Source organism: Triticum dicoccoides, chromosome 5A (genome assembly GCF_002162155.2).
Source record: "Triticum dicoccoides isolate Atlit2015 ecotype Zavitan chromosome 5A, WEW_v2.0, whole genome shotgun sequence".
NCBI classification, from domain to species: domain Eukaryota; kingdom Viridiplantae; phylum Streptophyta; class Magnoliopsida; order Poales; family Poaceae; genus Triticum; species Triticum dicoccoides.
Window position 1 is genome coordinate 495,099,875 of NC_041388.1, and position 8,433 is coordinate 495,108,307.

The following is an 8,433-nucleotide window of genomic DNA, read 5'->3' on the forward strand; positions in this document are numbered from 1 at the left end:
TCTAGGTCCTTCTTGACCGAGGTGACGTGCAAGCCATTCATACCGGACGCTATGTTTAAAGGCCGCAAGGGCCTCCGCGTCCGGACACTCGAAGATTTGGTTCTTTTTAACTAGGAACCTAGTCCAGAGCTTCCTAGCTGACTCTCCGGGCTGCTGGACAATGTTACTTAAGTCATCGATGTCTGGTGGCCGGACATATGTTCCTTGGAAATTGTTGCGAAAGGCGTCCTCCAAATCCTCCCAGTTGCCGATAGAATTTTCCGGCAGACTGTTTAACCAGTACCGAGCTGGTCCTTTGAGTTTTAGTGGTAGGTATTTGATGGCATGAAGGTCGTCTCTACGGGCCATGTGGATATGGAGGAGGAAGTCCTCGATCCATGCCGCGGGATCCTTTGTTCCATCGTATGATTCGATATTCATGGGTTTGAACCCGCTTGGGAATTCATGCTCCATTACTTCATTTGTGAAGCAAAGAGGGTGTGCGGCGCCTCTTTGTTGGGCCACACTGCGGCATATCTCCGATAGAGTCCATTTGCGGTTTTCAGCCTAGGTGTGGCTAGGTTTGTCACGTCCGAATAGGTGGCCGTCATCATGTGTCGAGTTATGTCCTTGCGATCTGTAGATCGCTCTTGAGTGTCCCGCTTTGCTACCCAAGTGTTGTTGACGGTCATATGTATAACCTCGAGTTGTTTTGTTCTTGCTTTTACTGCGAGGTGGGCAATCTAGTGTTCGGCCTGAGTTGCCGCTTTACCTTGGCCCAGTTGTGGTCGACCTGCGCATTGTGCGATGATGGTATGGGCTCCAGCGCCTCATCGTCGCCCTGGGGTAGCAATCTATGCTTCGGGTAGCTTTTGGCTGGTCCACTAAGGCTGTATTCTTCGGCGGCTAGGACTTCGGTCCATCTATAATTGAGCAGATCTTGGTCAGCTTGAAGCTGCTGCTGCTTCTTTTTCAGGCTCCTTGAAGTGGCTATTAGTTGGTGCTTAAAGCGCTCCTGCTCACGAGGTTCCTCAGGCATGATGAAATCCTCAGTGTCGAGGCCCACCTCATCCTCAGAGAGCGGAAGGTAATTGTCGTCCTCCGAATCTTCGTGTGTGGCCTGTTTAGCAGGGCTAACCTGCCCCATCTTCCCGTTCATCTTGTTCATTAGTTGTATCAACGGGGTCTTCATTGTTATCGACATCATTGTCCATGTCGTCGATATTCTCGGAGTCGTAATCAAGTGTATCGGTCGAATCCTCGATTGTGGCTATGAAGTGGGTGGTGAGTGGGGAGCACAATTCTCCACCGTCAGCCCTGGCTCGAGCCAGATATAGTTCGGCTGTGAGTCCTCCGCCGAGGATAGGTTTTTTGAAGGAATTTAACACATCGCCCAAAGGCGAGTGCTGGAAGATGTTTGCGGTGCTGAATTGGAAGATCGATAAACGATCAAGCTCGGCGGCCGCTGGCTCACGTGGTTTAGAACTTACGGCCTGAGACAAGTCCGGAGTTCTGATGACAAAGACGCCGTGAGAGGTTAAGTCTGTGTGCGGCTCTGACACCGAGGAATCTGCGGCCTCCGCGGTGGGGTTGATCCTCCCGTCCTCGGATGGTGTCACTTGCTACGGATCTAGGGCCAGAGCATTTACAGGAGTGGTCTCCTGGACATGGCCCGATGACAAATTTAGGTCTTGATCATTGGGCTGATCGGGAGCGGCTACCACGGTCTCGAATCTGGCGAAGATCAAGTCTCCATGGATGTCCGCGACGTAGTTTAAGCTCCCGAATCTTACCTGATGGTCAGGGGCGTAGCTTTTGATCTGCTCTAGATGGCCAAACGAGTTGGCCTGCAGTGCGAAGCCGCCAAACATGAAGATCTGTCCGGGGAGGAAAGTTTCTCCATGGACAGCGTTATTATTGACGATCGAAGGGGCGATCGAACCTTTTAGCGACAGCACAGAGGAACTCTCAATGAAAGCACCAATGTCGGTGTCAAAACCGGCGGATCTCGGGTTGGGGGTCCCGAACTGTGTGTCTAAGGTTGATGGTAACATGAGACAGGGGACACGATGTCTTACCCAGGTTCGGGCCCTCTCAATGGAGGTAATACCCTACTTCCTGCTTGATTGATCTTGATGAATATGAGTATTACAAGAGTTGATCTACCACGAGATCGTAATGGCTAAACCCTAGAAGTCTAGCCTGTATGACTATGGTATTGAGTATATCCTTTCCGGACTACACCCTCCAGTTTATATAGACATCGGGGGGATCTAGGGTTACATAGAGTCGGTTACATAAGATGGAATCTTCATAATTATTCACCAAGCTTGCCTTCCACGCCAAGGAGAGTCTTATCCAGACACGGGTACAGTCTTCGGTCTTCATATCTTCACAGCCCATCAGTCCGGCCCATAGATAACAATACGGGCGCCCGAGGACCCCTTAGTCCAGGACTCCCTCACTCGCCTGCCTCCGGCAGGGGGCTGGAGGCCGGTGCCTTCCTGGTCGCTCTCCCGGCCTCGGCGGAGCCGCTGGGCAGCACAGTCTCACCGCTCAATGATGAAGCCGATGCTGGGATTGCCCAGCCGCCGGCGATGACTAGCGGAGGAGCCCTCGGCATGCCTCCTGCGCCCCAGGACTGACCGTGAAGGAAGAATGTTGGGAGCACAGGCTCACAGCCCCCCAGCGGCGCATCCGCCTCGAGAGCTGGCCCCGTGCCTCGCGCAGGTGACCGATGCAGGGGGCTCGGAACCACGAGCGGACCTAGTACTTTCGGGATTGGTCCTCGAGAAATTTCGCCATCATAGCCAAAGGGATCCTGAAGAGCCATGGTCAGGAAAGGATGTGACATGCGGGAAATCACGAAGATAATGTACTTACTCATCGATGGCTATGTACTTCCTCTGCTTCAGTGGCCGGTAGGCATCACCAATGCAGCTCGGAGGCCCCTTCCTCTTGCGGAGTGCTTCAAGGTTCAGGCGAAGATGGCCGAAGTTTGGGGCGCGACTCTTAGCAGCTGGGGCACTTGGTGGGACTCCTTGGGCGGCAGCCTCAGGAACACCAAGCCGCGATTGCCCACTAGCGGCTACCTCAGGACTACTTGCTCGAGCTTCGGGGGCAGCCGCCTCAGGAGTGTCGGTCACGCCAGTTCTCCATTGGCTCCCTCAAGGGCGCTCGCCAAGGCTTCAGGGACGGCTACCTCGAGGGCGCCCGACGGCACCCGCTCCCCGGTAGTCGCCCCAGTGGCACCAGGAGGTGTTCGCCCCCTGCATCCACATCCGTGGTGCGCACCGTAGGATTGACGAACAAGGGTGCCACGGCGATAGGATTCTTGTGAGGCCCCTCAAGGCCCTTCGGGCGCAGCCCCCACTCATCAAAAAGTGGCATCTGCTTCATGAAGTCCTCCTTGTTCGAGCATTGGTACATGAGACAACCTTTCTCCGTAAGAGCGGCTGGTGCTAGGTCGCTCGACAGAAGCTCGAGCATCACGCGCAGCGTCTTGGAAGGAAGCGCAGGCACCTGGAGCCTCATGGGGTCCTTGCTGTCAGTAAAGGCCCACATTGGGCGTGAATGGCGCTCAAGCGGAGCGATGCGCCACCGGAAAAACTCCTTCACCACCATCGGCATCGTCACCCTGACGTTCTTCAACCTAGCTAGCCTGGACCAGACATGGGCGAGCCGGCGGTCGACAAGCTTCTCGTGCTCCCAGCCAGAGTTGGGAGCCGCCGGCACTTGCGGGAGCACGAGCACGGGGTTGAGCATGCCAGCGTCCATGTACACCCACTGCTTCCAGAACCCCTTCACATCTGGGCGAAGCATGAAGTCGATGCCCGAGCCAGCCATCACTGCCACGGCATGGAAGGCCACGCATCCCGAGCGCTGGCGGTGCTCGACCAGGCAGAGCAAGAAGAAATGGTGAAGCAAGGCAATGGAGGGAGAAATGCCCGCCATAGCCTCGCATAGAAAGGCGAAGACGACAAGGAGGATGATGGATTGGGGGTCCTGATGCAGCGCCTGAATCTGGTAGTGTGAGATCACAACATTGAAGAAATCACGAAAAGGGGGAATCAAGCCAGCCAAGAGAGCATGAAGATGAATGGGGATCTCGGTGGCTTCCGTGTCAATCATGGCCCGGGAAGCGGGCCAGAACGTCATCACCTTCCACTCATTGGAATCGGTGGCCAGGGCCAGCCGGACCTTGTCCAGCACCTCGCGGTTGATCACCGTCGATCGCTTAAGAGCAGGCTCCAAGACTGGCTGAGATCCGGCTGAAGCATAGGCCTTTTCCTTCTTCTTCGACCGCAGGGCCATGGCGGCAAGAGAGGGTGGCGGCAGCGTCGAATCTGGGAGAAGAGTTGCGGGTTCGCAAAAGAGAGGAGGAGTCAAGGGCAGGCACGGCGAGCAATGAAGGCAAAGCTGCGCTAGCAACTGGCGGCCGACAGGCCTGGCAGTTATCAAGGCTGCGTGGGGAAGTGGAGACGCCCACGTCCCGTCAATCGCCACGCATCGACCAAGCCCATAGGCGGTTAGGGCCCGCGGCGCTCCGCACTTGCCCTTTGGCTTCGCCTCAAAGCCAAGTTTGAGCGCCCCTTGGGCCCGGGGGCTACTGTCGGTGTTCTGGGAACGGGGGTACCCAGACTTGCCTGCCTACGGCCCACGGTGTGGCTCCATCGACGGCCTGGTACGGCCCACCTTCAGCATCAACAACTCAATACCCACGCGAGGGGCCAAGCCTTGTGAGGCAAACGACACCAAGACCTCCAGAAGGAGCAGCCTTCTTAGGCTGTCTCCTGAGGAGCAGAGATATCTATGCAAGCCTCGGCTCGCGAGGTTCAGATGACGTGAGCCATGATGACCAAGGCCAGGCGGGTGACAGCGGGTGCAGAGCGGAAGTTTCCTCTTCGGTGCTAAGGAGGCAAGTGCTGGCGCAGAGTCCCAAGGAATCAGCCGAAGGTTTCCATTCTCGTGCAACGAGACCAAGACCGCCAGGACGGCGGGACGGAGGTCATCGCCGAGCCCACCGCGGAGTCACGACCAGAGGCTTTTTGCAGGCAAAGATTACTTTTATCCGGATAACATGTACTAGTTGTCTCCCTTCGAATTTGGCCGTTGTGGGATCCCTTCCCGCCTTTATTTGGGAAGAGGACCAAGGCCACTATAAATAGGACCTAGCCACCACCATAGAGAGGAGAGACCGGATCGGATCCATTCCATCCTCACCAGCTCACCAGCTCTCTCTAGCACAAGAACACACCTCCTCCTAAGGTTGTTCTCCCGCTGTACTAGTTCACCCTCAGCCCCTCGAGGCCAATCCACCATAAAGCAGGAGTAGGGTTTTACACCGCAAGGTGGCCCGAGCCTGGGTAAACTATTGTGTCCCATTTCCTTCCAATTCGTCGAGCTAGGCCATGAGATTAGCGAGTAGGCAGACTAGGGAGGTAGAGTTCTTCGCACGCACCCCAGATTTTGAACCTCTCAAGGGTCTGCGGAACCCGAAATCCAACAACATGGCATCACAACATAACTCAACAACTCATAGAGATAAAAGCCCAGAAAAGCCTCATAACATTTATTACAAACAGGGGTCACATGACCCAACATACAGAGCATACAAGCAACAGAAGCATAACATGTCTGAATACAGATGACTACAAATGAAAAAGGCTGAGAAGCCTGACTATCTACAAGACCCTCCCAAGGGTACAAGATCGTAACTGAGGTAACAAGCTAAACGTCGAAATCCACGCGGAACTACTAGTGAGACCGAAATCTCCTCTCCAAAACATAAATTAAGCAAATGTGAGTACGAATGTACTCAACAAGACTTACATCAGATCTAGCTACATATGCATCAGTATCAAGAAGGAGGGGTTGTGGGGTTCAACTGCAACAAGCCAGCTTTGAGTCCACTATATCTACCCATATGTGGTATTCTTTTGCCGTTCTAAGCAAATTTGTAGGTGCCATCTCTAATATTCAAAATAAATTTCTCTTTTGTGTGCTTGTACCGCTCGCGAGGCGGTGAGGGGTGGCTAATCTTTTCCATGCTAGATGTTATTCTCACGATGAGTGTTTATTCACTTGTCATTGCACAAGAGTAGGGCAAAGGTATTAGGGATGCCCAGTCCCGAAATGAAAAATGAATTTACTTTATGTTGTCAAATAATAAATTCCTTGGAAAGTGTTGGTAGGAAGGCACCCGTGGATACGGTTAGCAATGGAAAGTGAAAGTATGGTGGAAAAAGGAATAAAATTTAATTTCTATTTGGGAACCGCCTATGATATATCTAGCATGGAAAGTGTTGGGAACTCTAAGTCGTTTTCATTGGTGGTAAAAGTATGCCTCTCAAAATGTTTTTAACTCTCAATTTTTGCTTTGAGCTCTGGCACCTCTACAAATCCCTACTCCCCTCTGCGAAGGGCCTTTCTTTTTTACTTTATGCAATTTTTGTTTTCGAATTTGAGTCTCCATCTTCTCTTATAAAAGCACCAACTAGGGGGCACTATGATCGTACTTGAGCATTGGGTGTAGTTAATACGTGAGTGTGTTTCATGAATGGATCAATGATTGAGTATGATGGGCTCGGGATAACTTATTTTAGCGTTGATATTTTTAAAAGACATGGTTTCTTGTTGATATGCTTGAGTATTTAAGTTATCATGTCAAAACTAAAGTATTGCTTTGAACAATATAAAAGTCCAAATGCCCATGCTATAAAGAAAAGAATATGCGATGACATGTTCGATAGCATTCCACAACAAAAATTCTGTTTTTATCAATGTGCACTCTTATAATTATCCAGTCATGCAAGTGAAAGGCAATAATGAAGATATTTGACGAAATGATTGAGGTGGAGAAAAGCTGGTACGAACTCGACCTATTTTGTTTCTGTAAATATGATTAGCTCATCATTCTTGATTCATCCCATTATGAATGAAACCTGTTTGCAATGACAATTAGTGATTATAGTTACTCGTGCCATGCTTAATTAGCTAGGATTGGATAATGGTTTATCCTGTGTGCCAACATGCATTTATAATGGTTATGATGTAGTATGATAGGATGGTATCCTCCTTTGAATGATTCAAGTGTCTTGACTTGTCACGTGTTCACACATGTAGTTGAATCAAAACCAACATAACCTCGATGATATTTATGTTCATGGTGATTTATCCTACTCATGCTTGCACTCAATGTTGGTTAACCTCAATGCATGTTTATGACCGTTGTCGCTCTCTAGTTGGTCGCTCCCCAATCTTTTCACTAGTCTTCACTTGTACTAAGCGGGAATACTGCTTGTGCATCCACTTCCTTAAACCCAAAGTTGTTCCATATGAGTCCACCATACCTACCTATATGCGGTATTTACCTGTCGTTCCAAGTAAATTTGCATGTGCCAAACTCTAAACCTTCAAATAATATTTTGTTTTGTATGCCAGAATCGCTCATGTAGCGTTTGGGGGCTGTCAGTATCTTCCATGCTAGGTGGGTTATTCTCACGATGAGTGTTTATTCACTTGTCATTCATAAGAAAGTGGCTGGTAATCGGGATGCCCAGTTCCATGCTCAAAATCAAATCAAAATATAATAACGAAACAAAACTCCCCCGGGACTGTTGTTGGTATGGACGGTACCCGTGGATTCGGCTAGGCGTGGAGTGTGATTGTTGGTGCAGGGGGGTAAAAACTTTACCATTCTGTTTGGGAACCTCCTATAATGTATCTAGCATGGAAGATAGTGGGATCTCTTGGTTGTTGTGTTGATAATGAAAGCATACCTCTCAAAATTATATTCATATCTGTTTTAAAAGCTTCGAGCTCTAGTGTAACATCGCAAATTTTCAATTTGGAATGTTATACACTAGATCATTTTTGCATATCATATTTTATTGCATTTTGGTTGATCCTAGAAATTTCACGCAACTCAAAGACCCTCGGAGAGAGTTGGGGATTTTGTTATTTTCATATTTGAGTTGTCTCAAATTTTGAAAATAGGATCATTTGATTTTATTTATTTTATCTTCAATTATTTCTATTACAAAAATATGAGAGGGAATAAAATGACTTTCCCAAAATAAAGAAATAATGAGGATTTAATAAAAAATCAAACAAGATTTTATTTTGGTTTTATTTGCTATTTTATTTGAATTTAGGAAAAATGCGCGTTTTCAAAATTGCATTTAGGCCCCAAATAAATGTTCATCCTGTGCGTCTTGATTTTAGAAGCCGGGGAAAATTTATTTCGTGATTTTTGGAGTCCGTTTAGTATTTCTTTTGTTTTTTTCCCGAGTGTAATTACTATTATAAAAAAAAGTCCGAACCGACCTTGGGCCGTAACCGGCCAGGACTCCTCCTGGCCGGGCCTTTTTATAGCGCCCCGAGGCCCCGGCCATAGCCTAAGCTGCCCCACCCGAAAACCCTAACCCTTGCCGACCCCCGTCGCCGCCGCCG